Here is a 23,652-nt window from a genome sequence, read left to right on the forward strand (position 1 = left end):
GTTACCATTCTTTTGCCACATTCGATGGTTCTTTATTTTTTTCTCACATTTGACAATTCCATCCTCGCATTGTGCAATTCCAACATCATTTATGACAGTTCTTTTGACACATTCGATGGTTCCCTTATTTTTTTCTCACATTTGACGGTTCCATCCTCACATCGTGCAGTTCCAACATCACATGTGACAGTTCTTTTGTCACATTTTGTGGTTCCCTTATCTTTTTCTCATATTTGACGGTTTCATCCTTATATTGTACAATTCCAACATCATAGTTGACAATACTTTTGTCACATTTGGTGGTTTTTTTTTTCTTTTTTCCCTCACATTTTACGGTTTCATCCTTACTGTAAGGTTGAATTTAATCAACCATTTTGTTGGCTTTATTATGTACCAAATTTGCTTGTATTTTAGCATTTAGTAACCCTGTATTTAAGTGAGTTTTGTTGTAAGAGTAGCAAGTGAGATAGAGTGACTGAATGCTCAGGAGTGTACAAGAAAACAGAGTTTCGCTGCTTGATCTCGCGGGTGACTCGTGGCTACAAGCCGCCAGAAGCAGCACATGTGCCAAGTATGCCAGAAGTTGAAGTGTCATGCTAGCTGGAGCACTACATAACAAAATAGGACAACTGGTTGTTCTGTTATCACGCGGCTAGAACTATCGACTCAGTCAAGCCGCGAGTCCAAGCCGCAAGCCACCCCTGTTTTGAAAAACCTGACGTTTCACATTCTTTTCTCATCCCAATATAAATACTCCTTATACCTACAAAAGAAAGAGAGCTTCCAGAGAGAATTTTGAGAGAGAAACCCTAGAGAAAAACAAGATTAATTCATACACAATCTTTACATAAGAGTCTCTTCATATTCCTCAACTCTCTTCCTTTCCATTGCCAAATCCTTGAGAGGCATTTTTACCAAAACCTTTTTCTCACTATTTCCATTACTGTGAGAGGGCTGTTTGGTATTCTGGGAAGCAGTTAGGAAGGAACCAATTTACATTGGTTGATGCTATGGTCAAGTAGCAGAATCCGAGAAGTTAGAAAAGAAATAGGTTCGGCGCAACCTCGTTGGAGCAAGAAGCTTAGAGGGCTTACGTGCAGTGGTTAGATTAGGCTTGGAGGGTCTATTGTTGTCTATGTATTCTAACTACATTTTATAGTAGATTGTTTACCGCTTGGAGGTTGGCGGAGAGGTTTTATGCCAAGGGCTTCGGTTTCCTCTTCAATAACACATCTCATGTTGTCCTTGTGTTTGCATTTTCCTTCCCTTTTATCTTTGCCTTTTATTATCTGCTATGGGTTGTGATTTTAATTTGGCTTAGATTGTTTGCCAATTCTATTTTATAACTTTTGTTCATTTTCCGCACACTAGTTGTTTGACATAAAGGTTGAATTGGTTAATTTGTAAATTGGGGGTCTAAACGTTCAAGGGTGTTTTTACACTATTTGAACTTTCAATTGGTATCAGAGCGGGTACACTACTAGTGGTTTCATTACCATTGTGTGATTCTTGACTTCCTATTGAGATGGATCAGTCTCAATCCCTAAATGCACCTCCATATTTTGATGGTAGTAATTATGCTTTTTGGAAGGTTCACATGAGAGCATTTCTGTGTTCCATTGATGAATCTGTTTGGGATGTTGTTGAGATAGGTTGGACTAGACCTGAGGCAGCCAAATCCACATGGGATAAGGCAGCACTCGCTGCATCTAATGCTAATAGTAAAGCACTTAATGCTATTTTCTGTGGTGTGTCTCCAGATGAATTTTACAGGATCTCTTACATTACCGTTGCCAAAGAAGCATGGGAGATATTGGAGACCACTTATGAAGGCACGAAGAAAGTAAAAGACATCAAGCTACAGATGCTAACTACTCGGTTTGAGGAGTTAAAAATGAGTGAGGATGAGTCCTTTGACTCTTTCTATAGCAAGCTAGATGAGGTGATTGTAAGCAAGTTCAATTTAGGAGAGAAAACGGAGGATTCTAAAATTGTAAGGAAAATCCTTCGATCATTGCTAGAAAGTTTTCGTGCCAAAGTGACAGTGATTAAAGAGAGCAAGGACCTTGATGACATCAAAGTCTAGGAGCTGGTTGGTTCTCTTCAGACTTATGAAATGTCACTACCCAATCAACGGAAGAGTAAATCTCTTGCTCTTAAGACCATTAATGAGAAGGTGGAAAACCATGACTCATCGGGAGAAGATGTGGTTAACAAAGATGTTGCATACCTTGTAAAAAATTTCTGAAAATTCTTGAAATTCAAGAATAATGGCAAATTTGGTGATAAAGGAAAATTCCAAAGTTCAGGAAGGGAGAAAAGCGAATTCAAAAAGAAAGATGGAAAAGAATCCCAATCTACACAAGGTGTCACTTGTTTCGAATGTAACAAGATGGACACTTTAAGAAAGAATGTCCAAATTATTTAAAATCGAAAGGCAAAGTGTATGCCACGACATTGAGTGACTCAGATTCATCTGATTCAGATTCTGAGAAAAACTGTGACGGAGAAGGGAATTATTCAACTTTTATGACTATTGCCCATATTGAGTTTTTAGACGAGTTGAATCTGCTTGTACAAGAGCTTGGAGTACATAGTGATGAAGAATCATTTGGAGCTGTTGAGGAATCAGATGCAAAAGAAGATGAAAACACAACCAATCTTCAAGACAATTATAACTCACTCTTGGAGAGATCGGGTGAGTACATAAGGGTGGCAAAGGCAGCTGTGAGAAAGATGAAGAAGGCAGAGGAGGACTATAAAAGTCTCCTAATTCGCTATAAGGAGGCCAAGTGTGAGATAGAAACATTGAATAGCGAGCTGTTAGAAGCCTACACAAAAGTGAGATTTCTTGAGCAAGAGGTTGTGCAAACAAATGCCAAGATAGAGAGGGTCTCCACCAAGAACCTAGATGATGTTATTTCATCTCAAAAGAGCTTTTCAGACAAATCCGGATTGGGATATACCGGAGGAAGTAGCTCATCTGGAAATGTCATTAAAGAAGTGAAGTTTATAAAGGCCAAAGAATCAGCTGATGTTGGCCCTACAGCTGAGAAGCCCAAGATAGAGGAGAAGAGGAATGTGGGGAACGAACTGTTGTTGAAACCACGTAATCAATCCGTGGGTAGGTCTGAATCCTGAGCCAAGTCTCGTCCACGACCACAAAGAGGTCCTAGATCAAACTATATGTGTCATCATTGCGGAATTCAAGGGCATACTCGACCAAATTGTTAAAAGATGAGAGCAATGAATAGTGTAACTCCTTAAAGGTCATGAGAAACTAGAAATGATAGGAGAAATTGGGGTGGTGAACCATCAAGAGATCAAAACGGTGATCCCGGAATGATGAACGTGATGAAGATGATTGGTGCATTCACCAACTGCTTAGAAAGCTTCACACGAAGGTTTGAAAGGCCTAACTCCCGTACCCAATCCTATAAGGAAATCACCCCAAACGCAAGTGACGTGTGGGTGAAAAAGGGTACTCATGCATAAACATTACAACATGTCCATGCATTAATTCTTCCTATGCTTTGTGACGGTGTTTGATTGTTTGCTTATTGTTTATGTTGATGGTTGTTTGTTTGTCTATTTGTGAATACTTTTGGTCATTTCTGTTTTTTATCAATCTTTTTCTTCTTATGTGTCAAAAATCCAAAAATCACATAAAAAATAGAAAATCAAAAAGTTTGATTGACATTGTTGAATTTTGTCTCAAAACTTGTTTTGCCTTGTACCTCTGTGATAATGGCTTTGTGTATTTTCGAGCATAACTTGTTTCTTTGCACTCTTATCACTGTGGGAGAAATCTTGAAATCTATGTGATTGTTGTAAATAGATCTTCAAACTTGTTATGAATGATTAGTGAATGGTTATGTAGATCTTGAGGCATGCATAGACTTTTGTCTATATATCTTCCCACTCTTTATTTTTGGTTTTGCAAAAAAGAGCTAACTAAATGTAAATCTCCAAATGAAAATAGATATTAAGCTGCAAAAGCCTGTTGCACATACTAATATTCGACTAGGAAAAAGGGAAAGTGACCAAAAAATTAAAGTGAATGTTTATTCAAAAAGCCAAAGACTATTTCATCAAAGTGAAATATCAAATATCACTCTCACAATGAGAAGTGATTGCCTCAAAAGGATCAAAAAGATCAAATGTTATGATTGAAAGTGGAGTCAAATGTAAAGCTCCAAGTTATGTTATCAAGTTTTGTGGGAAGTCATATATGCATACTTCTATATGTAAAGGCATGCATATTATCTAGTACTAATTATGTATGCCTTTGTTGAATTGATCATCGAAACTTCATATTAGACTAAGGACCATCTCATTGTTGATATCCACACACAACACACAAGTTTATGTTCAATAAATGCTATATTCATTTGTGTGATTGTACTTGATGAAATGTGTTTTCACATGCTCAATCTTTGTTGATTCAAACACAAAAGGATTTTTGGGTGTTCTAGGTGTTTTAGGAAAGTATTTTGTTCTTAAAAACTGAAAATTTCAAAAATCATTTCTGCCCTGTTTTGGCAACTCAGCCACGGGTATGTCAAGTCACATGCCACAGTCGCGAGCTCGCGGGTCAATTTTGGTGACTTGTTCGCTAGTGGAAGGTCCACTCGCGAAGGGTACACAGAGATTTTCGCGGCTCAGCTCGCGGCTCCCTCGCGAGTAAGACTTCCAGTCGCGAAAAACACTTAGAAAATTTTTCAAAATTTTGTCTTTGAATGTTTTGGCAGCTTGACCTGGGATCTTGTTGGCGACTTACTTCAGTCACGAAAAACGCGTGTTTGGCAAAACAGGGGCAGTTTTTAAATCTTTTTCAGCTTTCCCTCGAAGTTTTTATGACTGTTCATCTTCTCTCTCAACTGTCTCCTTCCCAAACGCTCCGTGTAACCCATTTCAAACTCCATTGTTGTTTCCTTTCAACTCAAAATCTTCAAGTAACAGGTATGGGTTTTCTTTCTCGAACTCAGTTTTTCTTGATTTTGTGTTTTTCCCTCTTGAATATTCGCATTTTTGTCTGATTTGAGTTGGGTTTTTGTTTCAACTGTTGCTCTCTGTCCGTGCTTAGCTAGTGGAGGCTATTGATTTAGTTTGATCTTGGTTAAGTTGTTGGTTTTGGTTTTCATCATGTGCTTAGCTAGGGTTTGTTATCTATTGGTTACTCATCTTGTCTGATCTTATGTTGATGTGTTGATTCAAAATGTTCTTGTTTTGTCTGTGGGGTTTACTGTGCTGACTATGTGCCTGTTCATCTAGTGTGTGCATCTGTCTTATGTTCTTTGGGCCATTTCATACTCATCAAACTGTATGTCTCATTGACATATTTTTGTCCTTTGGGTGATTTCAATCTATGCTGCTTTAATATTCTCCTGCATAATGCTAGTTGTTCTTGAGTATCTACCTTTAGGTTCTTTCATTTGTGTGGTTGATTTAAGTCATGAGGCTTGTTCTTTATTTTTGCCTTTGTTACTAACAAAGTACTGATTTGTTCTACACATGTATTGTACTATGCTATTGTGGCCTTTTCTGATTGTTCACAGATGGCTCCTTCATCCCCAAAGAAGAAAACTCCTGCAAAGAAAGCAGATAAGAGAATGAAAATGGACCCTAACCTGTTCAGGTCTGTTTCCCATTTTGAGAGATATAAGGATTTCTTCTTAAAGGCAAGAATTATTCAAGAAAGGTTTGCGGATTTGGAGGATTTGAGAAACACTTTTATCCCTAGCTGTTTTGAAGAGAGAGGATGGGAAAAGTTTCTGTGTGATCTCCCAGTTGTGTGTGAACCCCTGATTAGGGAGTTTTATTCCAATGCTGTAATAAGGGAAGATGAATTAAGCTGCTGGGTTAGAGGTAAAGAATTCACTTTAGATGCACATGACAGTGATGATGTGCTAGGTCTTGAGGGGTTAGAAGATCAAGAGTTTGTCAACTACAAAGATAGGATTCTGTCTATTGAAATTGTACAACAGAGGATAGGTGGACAGAGAGAAGGGAAGTATCTGAATACCACAGCTTTTCCAGTGGACATGAGGTGTCTCACTATTATCATGATGTTATATCCCATAAGGAAGTTGATTACAATCAATAGTGCAAGAGCAATTTTTCTGATGGACCTCAAGGAAAAGACATTCATTGACATCAGTTCCCACATATTTGACACTATTGTGGATGAGACTAGAACCACTTCTAGGCCTAAACTGATCTTCCCTAGTCTACTCATGAGGATCTTTAGAAAGAAGGGTGTTCCAATCCCTTGAGATATCAGTCCCATGTCCACACCTTCTGCAATTAACAAGCTAACCTTCAAAAGGATAAGTGTTCGGCTTCCAGGTGAAGAAGATGAAGGTGATGAAGGAGAGGGTGTCCCAATGGAGACTGAGGTAGAGGTAGCAGGCCAGGCATCAACCTCAACACTCAAGAGGAGTGGCAAGAGGAATAGAGCATCAACTTCTTCAGATACACCTCCAGATGCATTTTAGATCATTCTGGAATGACTTGATGGAATTAGAGGAGTCCAAACCGAGCACTCTGAGAGGATAGCAGCCATGCAGGACCAGATTGATATTTTGTCAGCTAAACTTGATAGCTTCACCACCTAGCATGGACAGTGACCCTTTGGCCATTCCGGTCAAAAAGGGGGAGATATATAAAGTTTTTGTTGAGAAGCAGAGAAGCAGCTCTTAAGGGAGAGTAATATGTTAAGGGGGAGCAGTCAAAAATAGACAGTGTCCATCTTGTTATATTGTTATCTTTGTTTATGTTTTTGGATATTTTATTGTTGCTATGGGTTTGATACACTGTGGTTTTAGCGTATGTTTGTTTCTAACTCTTAATGAAAGTTCAAAAACGTGTACAAAAACACTTTTGAACGTTTAGACCCCCAAAAACCAATTTAATCAACACACGCAATATGTTAAACAATAGTGTGCGGAAACTTAACATATGCTATAACATGGTATTGATTAAACAACTATCTAAGCCACAACAAAATAAACCACAGCAGATAATGTAAAGGCAGAGATAGAGAGGAAGGAAGATGCAAACACAGCGATAACACCAGATATGTTATCGAAGAGGAAACCGAAGACCTCGGCGAAAAACCTCTCCGCCGCCCTCCAAGCGGTAATCAATCCACTAGAAAATTCAGTTGGGATACAAGGACAACAATAGACCCTCCAAGCCTAATCTACCCAATGCACCTAAGCCCTCCAAGCTTCTTGCTCCAACGAGGTTGCGCCGAACCTTTTTCTTTTCTAGCTTTCCGGATTCCGCTACTTCACCGTAGCATCAACCAATAAAGATTGGCTCCTTCCTAACTGCTTCCCAGAACTCCAAACGACTGTCTCACAGAGATGATAATGGTGAGAACCAGGTTTGGTATAATGGCCTCTCAAGGATTTGACAATGGAGAGGAAGAGAGTGAGGGATTTTGATGAGACTCTAAGGTAGAGATTGTGGGTAAAACAATCTGGTTTTTCTTTAGGGTTTCTCTCTCAAAATTCTCTCTGGAAGCTCTCTTTCAATCGTGGGTTAAAAGGGTATTTATACTGAAGAGGAGTGGAATGCGAAACGTCAGGTTTTTCCAAAACAGGGGTGGCTCGCGGCTTGACCTCGCGGCTTGACTAAGTCGCGAGTTCCAGTCGCGAGTTAACCGTATGGCCAGTTGTCCTGTTTTGTCCTGTAGTGCTCCAGCTAGCATGACTGTTCATCTTCCAGCATGCTTGGCACGTGTGCAGATTCTGGTGGGTTGAAGCCGCGAGTCCAGTCGCGAGTCCCAGCCGCGACACTCTGTTTTCTTGCACACTCTTGAGCAATCTTCACACTATCTCACTCACTACCCTTACAACAATCCCACCTAAATACAGGGTTACTAAGTGCTGAATTACAAGCAAATTTGGCACGGAATAAAGCCAATTAGATGGTTGAATAAATTCAACCTTACAATCTCCCCCTTTGGCTATTCCGTGACAAAACCCTAAAACAGACTCTAGACTTAACATGTGAGTTGGGAACAGTTGATCAAAACTCACTCACACCTAATTCTTGAAGCTGTGAAGCACTTGAATCATATGAACACAAACTCCTGAAACACAACAATACACCATGATCATTGTAAGCAGAAAATTATTAATGCATATGAAACAGGCAAAAAGAGATCAAGCATAAGATGAAGTTAATGAACAAACCATGGCTTGATCAACCAAGTGAACACCACAAGGTAGTGATCACAGTGTTCATTCACACTTGGAATGAACACAAGGACATACAAGTTAACAAGCACAAGGCAAGACACTTGTATGTACAACACTCAACCAATGCATAGCACACAAGACATATGCATCTAGGAACAATCCTACAAGGGCACAAGAGTGACAGTACATAAACCACAATGCAGAACATTTAGATTTAAAATACTGATTTCACATAGCATAAAGGCTGCACTTAAGCATGGTACATACCACAAGGCCTACAAACTATGCATAAAACATAAACCCTCAAAGCTTACAAAAGCATATGGGTACAAACTAACAAATACCTGAATAACATCATCAAACATATATAAAAGTTTATCCAAGAGTATATGAGGAAAGTTAGAAACAGTTATACACCAAAACACAGTGTATCAAAACCAAAATAACCATTAGTTTAGAAGATGAGACGAAAGCAAAAAAATGTGTGTGTGTGTACTCCCCCTATCACTATGCACACTTCCCTTTGAACTTTTTCTCCCCCTTACTGAATGCTCTCCCCCTTTTTGTCACGAATAGCTAAAGACTCTCATCCAACTTCCGTTGAATCTCATCTAGCTGAGTCTCCATAGTCTCGAGGCGCATTTGGACATGGTTGTTTGTGGAGTAGAGAAGTGCCACAAGCTCATCAACTCGTTTCTGAATATGCTCAAGAACACTGCCAACTCTGTCAGTATGAGAAGTAGTTTGTGCTTGCGGAATACCAGCCTGTGAAGCTTCAGGAACATCACGAGATGTAGATGTGGTATGTGCAGGTGTCTCTGAGTCAGGGGCAAATGAAGGACCCGGAGAGATGTGAGCATGTCTTGGTGATTTGGAGGAGTGACTTCTGCTTGCTTGAAGAGTGAACAAAGAAATGGGACGTTGACGAGTCAACATTTTACCATCGGCAGGAGGAGTAATGCCTGCATTAAGGATGAGCTTCATGACGAGACTGCAAAATGGAATGATTCCTCGAGCTGTAGATCGACAAGCGGTCTTCCTCAGGTTGTAGTAGATGTGAGCACATATATCAATGGGGGCTCCGGTAATGAGATCACACAGAAATATAGCTCTCCCAAGATTGATGAATGTAGTGTTGGACAGTGGGTAGAGGTTGGTGAACATGATCAACTTCAGTGTGGTCAACTCAGGTGCAAACTTTGCGGTGCTGATTGAAGTTCCTGCACTAGACACCTTATGATCGTGTCCTAGGATTTGTAGAATTTCCCCAACCTCTGGATTTCGTTCATCATAGGGAGTTAAATTCACATTCTGAGGTCTGGTGATGCTGAGAAGATCTGCGATGGAGTCTGGGGTAACACTAAACTCTGTTCCTCTGACCCAGAAGACGAGGACAGGTCCAAGATCAGAGGCATTGGAGAAGCATTCTTTGACCAGCTCATCCATTGGATCATCAAAGTTTCCAAACAAGTTTGCCCAGTCTCGTTTCTCAAAGATTCGAGGGATGAATGTAGTCCCTAAGGTGTTGAACTCTACTACCCGCTCCACTATAGTTGTTGACTTGTCAAACACATTTGAGTAGGCGTGTGAGTTCAGGGGAACTCTGAATCTATCCTCATTGGGATCTTGAGATGCTTGAGATGATAGACGAGTCCTTTTAGCAACTGGGGATGCTGATTCGTCAGCAACAATGTCTTTACCCCTGGAAGATCGACGAGACATCTGCAAGAGAACAGACCAACAGAAAAGAACCAAGCAACAATGCCCCACAAAAGATTGTCAACAAGATTCAGTATAAACAATATTTCAATATAAAAACCCAGACTGAATATAGTGCAGACCCAAACCACAGAAGCACAAATCAATACGTGCATCAAACTTGGTGAAAGTGCACCAAGACAAATAGAGATGCAACAACTGTCATTGAGACAGGTTAACATGACCATGATATGCAATAACAAACAGCATATGAACATTTAGAACAGATAACAAACATCACTCCAACAGAGACATGAACATGGGGAAAATATTTCAATCATGAAGAAACCTAACATCCACACATCAATATTCAGGCAAGAGTAATGAGTAAGTCACATAAACACCAAACCCATTTCAGAAAAGATTCTCAGAGTCAATAATCAGCAAAAATTCAGAACAATGAAAAACACATTGACTGCTCAGCATGAAAACGGGTGAGAACAATATCAAAAACAGGATACTCCAAACCCATTACTCATAGAGATAAGAGTAACGAACATAATAGCAGTCCAAACAGTAACAGAAATATGCAGGAAAAAGAAACTGAGATTAAAAAATCAAAACCCATACCTTTTCTTGATGATTTGGAGAAGAAATGAAGCACCAAAAGGGTTTGAAAAAAAATGGATTCACGAAGAGGTTTGGGAGAAAACAGCAGTTTTAAGAGAAGGTGAACAGTTACAAAAGTTCGAGGGAAAAACTGAAAGAGGTTTAAAAACTGCTCCTGTTTCTGCAAAACACGCGATTTTCGCGACTGGTTCAAGTCGCCACACAGTCGCCAGCTCAAGCCGCCAAAGCACTCAAGAGGAAAATTTTGAAAAATTTTTCTAAGTGTTTTTCGCGACTGGAAGGTCTACCCGCGAGTGAGTCGCGAGCTGAGCCGCGAAAATCTCTGAGTGAATCTCGCGACTGGACCTTCCACTCGCGAACAAGTCGCCAAAACTGACCAGCGAAGATGCGACTGAGGCACGCGACTTGACACACCCGCGACTGAGCAGCCAAAACAGGGCAAAACTGTATTTTTGAAATTTTCAGATTTTTCAGCAAAACACTTTCCAAAAACACCTAAAACACTCAAAAATCTTTTTGTGCTTGAATTAACAAAGATTGAGTATGTGAAAACACATTTTATCAAGTACAATCACACAAATGAATATGGCATTTATCAAACATAAACTTGTGTGTTGTGTGTGGATATCAACAATGAAATAGTCCTTTGTCTAATGTGAAGCTTCAATGATCAATTCAACCAAGGCATACACAATTAGCACTAGATCATGTGACCAATCTCAATTATAGAAATATGAATATATGACTTCCCACACAACTTGATAACATAACTTGGAGCCTTTCATTTGACTCCACTTTCATCCATAACATTTGATCTTTTGAGGCAATCATCTCTCATTGTGAGAGGGATAGACAACATTTTTCTTTGAAGAACAGGCCTTTGGCCTTTTTGAAAGAAATTTCACTTTTGATATAAGGTCGCTTACCCTTTTTCCTAGTCAAATACTAGAATGTGCGACAGGCTTTTGCAGCTCAATATCTCTTTTCATTTGGAGATTTACATTTAGTGAGCTCTTTTTAGCAAAAAAAATAAAAATGGGAAGAGATATAGACACAAGTCTATGCAAGTTTCAAGATCAACATAACCATTCACTAATCATTCATGACAAGTTTGAAGATCTATTTACAACAATCACATAGATTTCAAGATTTTTCCCATAGTGATATGAGTGCATGAAAACAAGTAATGTTCGAAAATGCACAAAGCCATTAGCACAAAGGTACACGGCAAAAAGAGTTTTAAGACAAAAACTCAACAAAGTCAATCAAGCCTTTTGATTTTCAAATTTTTATGTAATTTTGGATTTTTGACTCAAGAAACAAAAAGATTGATAAAACACAATTAAGAAAAATTCACAAACAAACAAACAAAATAAAAAACAACAAGCATATCAAACAACCATAGTCACAAAGCATAGGAAGTATTAATGCATGGACATGTTGTAATGCTTATGCATGAGTACCCCTTTTCACCCACACGACACTTGCGTTTGGGGTGATTTCCTTAGAGGATTGGGTACGGGAGTTAGGGCTTTCAAACCTTCGTGAGAAGTTTTCCAAGCAGTTTGTGAATGCACCAATCATCTTCATCACGTTCATCATTCCGGGATCTCCATTTTGCTCTCTAGGTTGATCCCCTGCCCAAGTTCTCCTATCAGTTCTTGGTCCTCCTGACCTTTGAGGAGTAGCACTGTTCATTGCCCTCAACTTTTGGCAATTTGGTCGAGTGTGCCCTTGAAGTCCGCAATAATGGCACACATACATTCCTCTAGGACCTCTTTGTGGTCGTGGACGTGACTTGGCACGAGACTCGGACCTGCCCATAGACTGATTTCGATGATTCAGCATCCGTTGGTCCACCACATTCTTCTTTTTCTCCACCTCGAGGTTCACACTCGTAGAGTCAGCTACAACTGGATCTTTGGACTTCACAAACTTCACTTCTTTGGTGACATTTCCAGTTGAGCTACTTCCTCCGGTATAACCCAGTCCGGATTTGTCTAAGAAGCTCTTTTGAGATGATATAACATCATCAAGCTTCTTGGTGGTGACCCTCTCTATTTTTGCATTTGCTTGAACAACCTCATTCTCAAGGAATCTCACTTTAGTGTAGGCTTCGGACAGCTCACCATTAAGAGTTTCAATCTCGCATTTGGCCTCCCTATACCGGATTAGGAGACTTTTGTAGTCCTCCTCAGCCTTCTTCATCTTTCTCACAGCTGCCTTGGCTACCCTTGTGTATTCACCTGATTTCTCCAAAAGTGAGTTGTAATTTTCTTGAAGAGTTGCTGTGCTTTCTTCTTCTTCAGCTTCTGATTCTTCAGCAATTCCTAGTGAGTCATCCTCACTATGTTCTCCAAGGTCTTGAACAAGCAAATTCAATTCATCCGAAGGCTCAACATGAGCAATAGTCATGAAAGCTGAGTAGTTCCCTTCTCCATCACAGCTCTCTTCAGATTCTGAGTCGGACGAGTCTGAATCACTCAAGGTTGTGGCATACACCTTGCCTTTCGACTTCAAATAATTAGGACATTCCTTCTTGAAGTGTCCATGTCCGTTGCATTCAAAGCAAACAACACCTTGTGTGGATTGGGATTCTTTTCCATCTTTTCTTTTGAAATCCCTCTTCTCCCTTCCAGAATTTTGGAAATTTCTCTTATCATCAAATTTTCCATTGTTTTTGAATTTCAAAAACTTCTTGAAATTTTTAACAAGATAGGCTACATCCTTGTCCACCATATCTTCTCCTGACGAGCCTTGATCTTCCACCTTCTCATTAACGGTCTTTAGAGCAATGGATTTACCCTTCCGTTGATTTGGCAGCGACATTTCATAGGTCTGTAGAGAACCAACCAGCTCCTGCACCTTGATGTCGTCAAGATCCTTGCTCTCTTCAATGGCTGTCACTTTGGCACGGAAGCTTTCCGGCAGTGATCGGAGGATCTTCCTTACAATCTTAGAGTCCTCCATCTTCTCCCCCAAGTTAAACTTACTGACAACCACTTCATTTAACTTCCCATAGAACGAGTCGAAAGACTCATCCTCACTCATCTTGAGCTCCTCAAACCGAGTGGTTAGCATTTGTAACTTGGTATCTTTCACCTTCTTCGTGCCTTCATACGTTGTTTCCAGAATCTCCCATGCATCTTTGGCAATAATAATGTGAGAAATCCTGTGAAATTCATCTGGAGACACACCACAGAAAATAGCATTTAGTGCTTTACTGTTAGCATTAGATGCAGTAAGAGCTGCCTTATCCCATGTGGATTTGGCTGCTTCAGGTTTGGTCCAACCCATCTCAACAGCATCCCACACGGATTCATCAATAGAGCATAAAAAGGCTCTCATACGAACCTTCCAAAATGCATAATTACTTCCATCAAAATATGGAGGTGCATTAAGGGATTGAGACCTATCCATCTCAAAAAGAAAGGGAGTCAAGGATCACACAATGGTAATGAAACCAAACAGATGTGTACCTGCTCTGATACCAATTGAAAGTTCAAAAACGTGTACAAAAACACTTTTGAACGTTTAGACCCCCAAAAACCAATTTAATCAACACACGCAATATGTTAAACAATAGTGTGCGGAAACTTAACATATGCTATAACATGGTATTGATTAAACAACTATCTAAGCCACAACAAAATAAACCACAGCAGATAATGTAAAGGCAGAGATAGAGAGGAAGGAAGATGCAAACACAGCGATAACACCAGATATGTTATCGAAGAGGAAACCGAAGACCTCGGCGAAAAACCTCTCCGCCGCCCTCCAAGCGGTAATCAATCCACTAGAAAATTCAGTTGGGATACAAGGACAGCAATAGACCCTCCAAGCCTAATCTACCCAATGCACCTAAGCCCTCCAAGCTTCTTGCTCCAACGAGGTTGCGCCGAACCTTTTTCTTTTCTAGCTTTCCGGATTCCGCTACTTCACCGTAGCATCAACCAATAAAGATTGGCTCCTTCCTAACTGCTTCCCAGAACTCCAAACGACTGTCTTACAGAGATGATAATGGTGAGAACCAGGTTTGGTATAATGGCCTCTCAAGGATTTGACAATGGAGAGGAAGAGAGTGAGGGATTTTGATGAGACTCTAAGGTAGAGATTGTGGGTAAAACAATCTGGTTTTTCTTTAGGGTTTCTCTCTCAAAATTCTCTCTGGAAGCTCTCTTTCAATCGTGGGTTAAAAGGGTATTTATACTGAAGAGGAGTGGAATGCGAAACGTCAGGTTTTTCCAAAACAGGGGTGGCTCGCGGCTTGACCTCGCGGCTTGACTAAGTCGCGAGTTCCAGTCGCGAGTTAACCGTATGGCCAGTTGTCCTGTTTTGTCCTGTAGTGCTCCAGCTAGCATGACTGTTCATCTTCCAGCATGCTTGGCACGTGTGCAGATTCTGGCGGGTTGAAGCCGCGAGTCCAGTCGCGAGTCCCAGCCGCGACACTCTGTTTTCTTGCACACTCTTGAGCAATCTTCACACTATCTCACTCACTACCCTTACAACAATCCCACCTAAATACAGGGTTACTAAGTGCTGAATTACAAGCAAATTTGGCACGGAATAAAGCCAATTAGATGGTTGAATAAATTCAACCTTACACTTAACACATGGATGGTTTCGAAACTTGGTTTACTTTATAAATATATATATATATATATATATATTGTTGATGATATTCAGTATATATTGTGTTTTGTACCCATGTTGCTTTTGTAAGCTTTTAGGGTTATGTTTTTATGCATATCTGTAGGCTTTATGGTCTGTACCATGCTTTATGCAGCCTTTTATGCTTTGTTTAAATCAGTACTTCTATCCAAATGTCATGCATTTTCTGGTTAAGTACTGTTACTCTTGTGCCCTTGTAGGATTGTTCCTAGATGCATATACTTAGTGTATTATGCATTGGCTGAGTGTTGGGCATACAAGTAACTTGCATTGTTCTTGTTAGATTGTATGTTCAAGTGTTCATTCCAAGTGTGAATGAGCACTATGATCACTACCTTCTAAGTGATTACTTGTTTGATCAAGCCATAATTTGGTTCTTAACTTCATCTTTGCTTGATTACTTTATGCCTGTTTCATATGCATTTCATATTTTTTGCATACAATGATCATGGTGTATTGTTGTGTTTCAGGAGTTTCATGTTCATATGATTCAAGTGCTTCACAGCTTCTAGAGTTAGGTGTGAGTGAGTTTTACTTAACTGTTCCCAACTCACATGTTAAGTCTAGAGTCTGTTTTAGGGTTTTGTCATGGAATATCCAAAGGGGGACATTGTAAGGTTGAATTTAATCAACTAGCTTGTTGGCTTTATTCCATGCCAAATTTGCTTGTATTTCAGCATTTAGTAACCCTATATTTAGGTAGGTTTTGTTGTAAAGGTAGTGAGTGAGATAGAGTGATTGAATGCTCAAGAGTGTGCAAGAAAACAGAGTCTCGCGGCTGCAAGCCGCCAGAAGCAGTACATGTGCCAAGCATGCCAAAAGTTGAAGCGTTATGCCAATTGGAGCACTACAGGACAAAATAGGACAACTGGCCATTTTGTTATCGTGTGGCTGGAACTCGCGACTCAGTCAAGCTGTGAGTCCAAGTCGCGAGCCACCCCTGTTTTGAAAAACCTGACGTTTCACATTCTTTTCTCACCCTAGTATAAGTACCCCTTATACCCTATAAAGAAAGAGAGTTTCCAGAGAGAATTTTGAGAGAGAAACCCTAGAGAAAAACAAGATTGATTTATACACGATCTTTACATAAGAGTTTCTTCATATTCCTCAACTCTCTTCCTCTCCATTGTCAAATCCTTGAGAGACATTTTTACTAAAACCTTTTTCTCACCATTTCCATTACTGTGAGAGGGCTGTTTAGTATTATGGGAAGCAGTTAGGGAGGAACCAATTTACATTGGTTGATGCTATGGTCAAGTAGCAGAATCCGGGAAGCTAGAAAAGAAATAGGTTCGGCACAACCTCATTGGAGCAAGAAGCTTGGAGGGCTTAGGTGCACTAGGTAGATTAGGCTTGGAGGGTCTATTGTTGTTCATGCATCCCAACTACATTTTATAGTAGATTGTTTACTGCTTGGAGGGCAGCGGTTTCCTTTTCGATAACACGTCGCGTGTTGTTCTTGTGTTTGCATCTTCCTTCCCTTTTATCTTTGCCTTTTATTATCTACTGTGGGTTGTGATTTTAATTTGGCTTAGATTGTTTACCAATTCTGTTTTATAGCTTTTGTTCATTTTCCGCACACTAGTTGTTCATAAAGCTTGAATTGGTTAATTTGTAAATTGGGGGTCTAAACGTTTAAGAGTGTTTTTACACTATTTGAACTTTCACTTACATTTTGCAGTTCCAACATCACATCTAACTATTCTTTTGTAACATTTGACGGTTCCTTTTTTTTTTTTTTTTTTCCTCACATTTGACGGTTCCTTTGTTACATTCGGCAATACCAACATCACATTTGACAATACTTTTATCACATTTAGTGGTTCCTTTATTTTTTCTCACATTTAATGATTCCATTGTCATATTAGGCAATACCAACATCGCATTTGACTGTACTTTTGTCACATTTAGTGGTACCTTATTTTTTTTCTCACATTTGACAGTTCCATTATTACATTAGGTAGTACCAACATCACTTCTGACAGTACTTCTATCACATTCAGTAGTACCTTTTTTTTTTTTTTCCTAACATTTGACGGTTCCATTGTCACATGGGCAATACCAATATCATATTTGACCGTACTTTTAAATTTGGGTCCACTACTAAAGTCACTTTTTTACTTACTAATTAACGCTTATCCGAATAGTAATTTTTTTAAAAAAAATTTTGTAGCTCTTATATATGAAACTGTGATAGCCTTGAGAAATGGTGGCCTTGGTCAAACTTTGATTATTTTTAAAAAATTTATCAAAATAATTGTCCTTCATAATTTATCATTTCGACAATAATGATAAGTTTTAGCCCCTGGGGTCACAAGAGATAGCAAGGTTGAAATGCCACTGCTCTGAATGGTGTCACATAAAGGACCACAACAAATTTAATTTTCCAATTCTTCACAAATGTAACTGTCAACTACATTGCATGTATGCACACAACACATACGTTTGCGATCATGAATGATTAAAATTCAATCTCCCTTTTGCAAAAAAGAAAATTCACTAAGTTGCAGCATTTTCCGGAAATTCAGTCATCAATTTATACAAATCACTGTCATTTAAGTGACCAAAAATAATCATGTACTAGAATTTTTCTAGCATTTTCTATAATTTTGGAACATTGTTCATTTTCTTTTGAAAGCGCTAGATTTGATGCCAACTTGTATTGCAAACATTCCGACCAATTCTTCTACAAAAAGTAAACACTATTGATAAAGAAGCAATTTAAGCATATTATGTGTAAATTGTAAAATTTACTTCCAGTAAATATATTCTTGAAATATGAAAACAGTTAAAACTTAAAAAATTTAAAGATTCACACAATAGTTATCCATACGTGCAAATACTAATTTAGTACGAACACATTATTTTGTATAGGATTTGAGGTGGGTGATTTCAATGGAAATTTGTTAATACCATCAGTATAGTTGCCTTTCTCCAAATAACTCAATAACTCATTAAATGAAAGATTGATCTCATGTTTAAATTTACATTAAACACAAGAAGTACCACATACAGGTCCAACTCAAAGATTCATGCCTTTTGACATCAAGTTTTTTTCCAACTAATTTGTTAATTTATTTTTTTGATAAGTAATTTCATTTAAAAGTTCAACTAATTTATTATGTAGTTTCTTTTATAGGTAAGTTCTACACACGCCTCTAAAGAGCACCAAGTCAAGCACATCCGTGCTACACCATATTTCCAAAGGTCAAAGGTTTAGCATATTGTAACTAAAAGGCTACTATAATGGTTTATAAAAAAAAATTTGTGATCGATCCACAGTGGCGTTTCGCCAGAAAAGTTAACAATAAGTTTTTGCTCTCCAAATTTGTGCTTAACCATTGTCCTTCCTAAAGATCAAATATTTACAATATTTTAATAGTTGTAAGTCAGAACTACAATAGCCTAAATCTAAGAGTTAGCCATAGAGTACCAGAGCCATTAAGTTCAAAGTAATTTTTAACACTTTGCATAATGAAAGTACCATTGAGAACTTCAGGAAATGAAGAAAGGCATCAAATTTTGGATATACAATCATATTAATCAAGTCAATCAGGTTTAAGACAAAAATTTCATGTATCAAGCATTTTCATGTTAATAAATAATAAAAAAAAGAAAAGTAACAAAAACAAATGAAGACAGAATTTGATGTATCTTATTTATACCTTTAAACTTGTGAACCAGATCAATACCGTCAACAACCCAAATTCGTGAATTTGCAGATGTGATGAGAACTTCTGATGAACTACCTAGTGCAAACTGTTTAGATAAATTGATCAACAGCTGAAAAGTATCAACCAAACTTGTCTCTCAAAGTAAGCATACAACCCATCTTTACAAGTGAAAATTAGTTGAACAAGGAGAGTATAAAATAGAAAGAAATTGGCATGGTAATTGTAGTTGAATTTATAATAATCTCATAAAAAGTACAAGATGGTAGAGCCACCAAATTACCTGGAAACCAGAGATTTTCTTGTGATGAGATTTCTTCTTCTTGTTCTACAGTTTGATTTGGCTTTTTTGTTGCAGCTTATTCTCTGAAAGTATGAACAAATAAAGAAGTTATTAATAGTTAGTGCATAAAAAACTTAACTAAACCAATCATGCACGCACAGATAGCTTTCTAAACTAGTACCAGATGTATTGTATAAACGGCAACTCCCCTTGTGTGAACCAACTAGTGCACCCTTCTAAAACCAACAAATTTCTTGAGCCAATTGAAGAATTGTATTTTATATAACTTGAACTTTTGTCTTTGATACCAGCAGAATTCATGATACCAATTTAGTGTAGAAGCCACCTGACTGTATTGGCAAACAGAGCAACTATTATTGCCATTTAATGAGAGGCAAATCTCATGGACATATACCTCAAGAGTTCTTTTGGATTTTGCATAATTGTCCTCATATTCTGAAGTCCTAGATGAAAATTACAGTGCAAACATTGTTGTACCCATCAATATCATATTTATTGCAAAAATGAAAACTATTTAAGCTCTTTGCTTTTATGAATTACTACATCATTTTTTTTTTCCCCTGAATTACTATGCCTGTTAGGACAGCTTGTTTCTATTTTTTTTTTTCATTTTTTTTTTAAGGAAGAAAGATGTTGTAAGTCTCTAGAATTATTACTACTTTCATAACAAGGTTCCATAAGTTCTTATTTTGACAGTTTATTATCATTTACATATGGAAACTATGATGATGATGATGATGATGATGATGATAGTCATCATAATAGTTTCCACATGTAGACCTCTGGACCAATCAAGGCTATTTCTCTAAAAAACACTAAGAACGCGAGCAAATCATTAACATAGAATACTAGACATGGTTTTCTTTCTTTTCTGGAAGAATTAAGACATTATCCTTTGGCTCAAATGCAAAGCTTGGCCAAGCATGGCAAAGCATAGCTATTGCCATGACAAGAAGCTAACCGAATCCAAACACATCAAAAACATTGCAATGGCCTATTAAATAACTAAGGAAGGGAAACATTATGCCCAGAGGAAAAAAAATATAAAATAAATAAACAAAATCCCTTTTTGGCATTTTTACAAACATGTATATGCATAAGCACTCTTATAAAAATAAATAAATAAATAAATAACCCAAACTTTAAATGCAAAAAATTCCTCCATCTTGAATCCTATTTACTAACTCAATCACAATTCAACATTATCTTCTTACATCATAAAATCCATGAAAATCAAAAGAAGAAAGAGAGGAAATGAACCTTATGGCATGTACATGTCAAATATCAATTATATGGCATAAATTTCTATTACTAATTGAATTGAAAAAACCAAAGAATTTTTTTTTCCTAAATAGATACATGACCTACAAAGAATTAAAGAACCCATATTTTGCAAATCTAGAGGTAGGGATCTAGACTAAGAAATACCAACCTGAGGATGGTTAGAGTCGGAAATTTCATTTGCTGGATATGGATTTGTTTTCTTGAAGAAAGATTTTTTTGCCATGAAAATCACTGCTTGATCTCAAGTCCTATGATTTCTCCCCATTCAACAGGGTAAGAAACAATAGGATCGTATTGTAGATACAAATTACTTGCAATAACCTATCTCTATCTTCAAGATGCTTCTACTTTGCAGATTGGAAAACTTCGCAAAATTTTGTAGCTTTTTATACCATACCTAGAATGATAGAAAAATAGGAATATAATGTGACCATGAATATAAGGAGATGGAGTGAACGCAAGAGTAAATTCTGAGAAAGGAAGAAAAAAGAATCGGTGAACCAGAGGAAGAAGAAGAGAACGCAAAAGAAAAGTTGAGATAGGAACCATTTGAAATTTTTTTAGTTTATATAGATTGACCTAGTTTACTAGTAACCGGTTTCCATTAAAATTAAATGAATAGTCAGGATTGAAACAATAATAAATTAATGGTTAGGATTAGGGAGGGTATCGTACCTCCCAAAACAAATAGGGGGTACTGTAGAATGACCCATATTATAGATTGATAATACTCCAAATTCAAGTGAATTAGAATTTGTGTGCTACTAGGAGTGTAAGTTGGTTGGGTATTATATAAAGATAATATATATTAAGTTTTTTAGGGTGCTGCATATTGAAGAATAGAGAAAAAGGATTGCCACACAAAGAGCAAAGGTGAGAGTAGCAACAAGGATTGCTGCATAGGAAAAAAATAGAGTGAGCAAAGTATTGCCACTTGTAAAATAGTAATTTACAACTATGCTTTATGTTGACTTTATTCCATGACAAAAAGTGTTGTCTTTGCATGATTTTGTTCCTTGTATTTTGTGGGATTTTATTTTATTGGGTTTAGTATTAAGTTAGTGAAGAATCGAGCATGTCTTGGATAAACAAGTGGATTTTGTGAGTGTCTCAGTAGAAGCTAACCTGTGAAAAAGCCACGTGAGAAGCACATGTTGGAAGCTGAAGGAGTTGTACTAGGTTGTCAGTTTCGCGAGTGTCTTGCAAGAAGAGCTAACCCGTGAGATACTCATGAAACTTTCTGCCTGGAGTATTTTTAAGTGTGAATTTCGTACCTTTCACCCAATCTATATATACCTTCATTACCTACAAATGTAAGAGAGGCCATTCAGAGAGAAAAACCCTTGGTAGGTTTTCTATAACACAACACACCCATCTTTTAGAGAGAGAGCTACTTATCCTTAGTGAGAAATCATTGTAGCCTCTTCTCGTTCCCTCTCCCATTGTCATACCTTGAGAGGAGATTTGTACCCAAACACAACCCACAACTTTTTGAAGTGTAGAGAGTGTTTTGGAGCTTAGGAAGCTTTGGGGATTTGCCAAAAGAAGCCGGTGAGGTTTGGCGGATGCAATCGAGCGTATTGCAGGAGCTTGGAGGGCTCAAATACATTGGGTAGACTAGGCTTGGACAATCTTTCATTATTCATGTACTCCAACTTTATTTTCTAGTGGATCGATTACCTCTTGAAAGGCGGCGAAGAAGTTTTTCACCGAGTTCTTTGGTTTCTTCTTTGATAACACGTCTCGGTGTTATTTTGTGGTTGCATCTCTCTTCCCTTACTCTTGTGCTTTCATTTTATTGTTGATATTTGATGAATATGGTGTAGAGTAGTTTTATCATTTGTTCGCTTGCATTTACTCTTATTTTGCACTTAGTTCAAATTAGAGTAAAAGTAACCAAGCCGTAACTTTTAATTGGGGGGTTAAACAAGCTCTTGTGTATTTACACATATTCGAGCTTTCATCACCTTTGAGAAAGATAATTAGTATATGTGAGAGCAAAGAAAACAAGAGAGATTTTTTCTATAGCCATGAGACATACACAAAAATTATTGTAATTGATTTGATAATAGTGAAATTATTCGAAATTTGTCCCATATTTTTTCCCTTCAAGAAGAAAGGGTTTTCCATGTAAATATTCATGTTCTTGTGTGTGATTGTTATTTTGGATTGCAATTATTATTACTAACACAAACCTCCTTTTTCCAACAACCTATTCACAACACAAATAACCTCATTGTAACACATACATTCAATTCAAGTTAACCCCAGATTCACACTCACCCCCCCCCCCCCCAAAAAAAAAAAAAAACTTTACTAAATAGAGTATTTTACAAAAAAGAAAAAAAAAAGAAAAAAAAAAAGAACATGTTAATTTTAAGCGAAATAAAATCATACATACTATAGGGAAAAGAACACCGAAGCCGCCAATACCACGTGTGACAATTGTGCACAATATTTGCCATATAGACATTTTTTCGTTACTGAGTTAATCGTAGGGACCAAATTTAGTATAAGTTGAAAATAATAGTGAACCAATTTTTTTTATGAGAAATAAGGAAATTTTATTAAGAAGAGGAAAGATACAAAGCATATTGAAACACAAAGTATTCAATACACAATGGGGTTTCCTCTAACCAAGTAACAAAAGTATCAATCCCTTTGGCGTGATGTGCCAAAGTGTGTGCTGGTATGTTTCCATGTCACCTAACATGCAATAATGATGTCCTCAACAGTAGCTAGTGCTGTGGATGTATCAGTGAGAGCACCTGAGATAGTTGATGAATCGGTCTCGAAAATAACATCTTGTAGTCCAATATCTCTGGCAAAGTAAACTGCTTCTTCCATGGCTTTGGCTTTAGCTTCAAGTGGTCCCAGTGGTAGTGGTATGCGCTTGCCCAAAGTTGCCATCATCGAACCTTCATGGTCACGCACCACGACACCAATTCCCACGGCCTTGGTGATTGATCTCGGATTCTTTGGGCCTAGGTTCACATGGTTTAAACTTAGGTCTTTGTCTCAACTTATTCAAGAGAGAAGGCAGGGCTTTCTTTAACCATGAGTACAAGTGTACAGCACTCTATACTCAGTAGCTAGAGTTAATTAAGCATCTAAACAGAGTACACTCTGATCATTGTTCCCTTATCGTTTCATTTTGTGCGTAAAAGTTTTAGGAGCCTTAATT

The 23,652-nt window shown here is 37.9% G+C and overlaps 1 pseudogene; it reads right to left on the reverse strand.

Moving 5' to 3' along the window:
* Window positions 1-23,378, reverse strand: part of LOC126728244 (phosphoribosylformylglycinamidine cyclo-ligase, chloroplastic-like) — a 37,786-nt pseudogene extending 14,408 nt beyond the window's left edge.
* Between the last annotated feature and the right edge of the window lie 274 nt (window positions 23,379-23,652).

Source organism: Quercus robur, chromosome 5, assembly GCF_932294415.1.
Source record: "Quercus robur chromosome 5, dhQueRobu3.1, whole genome shotgun sequence".
Taxonomy (NCBI): Eukaryota; Viridiplantae; Streptophyta; class Magnoliopsida; order Fagales; family Fagaceae; genus Quercus; species Quercus robur.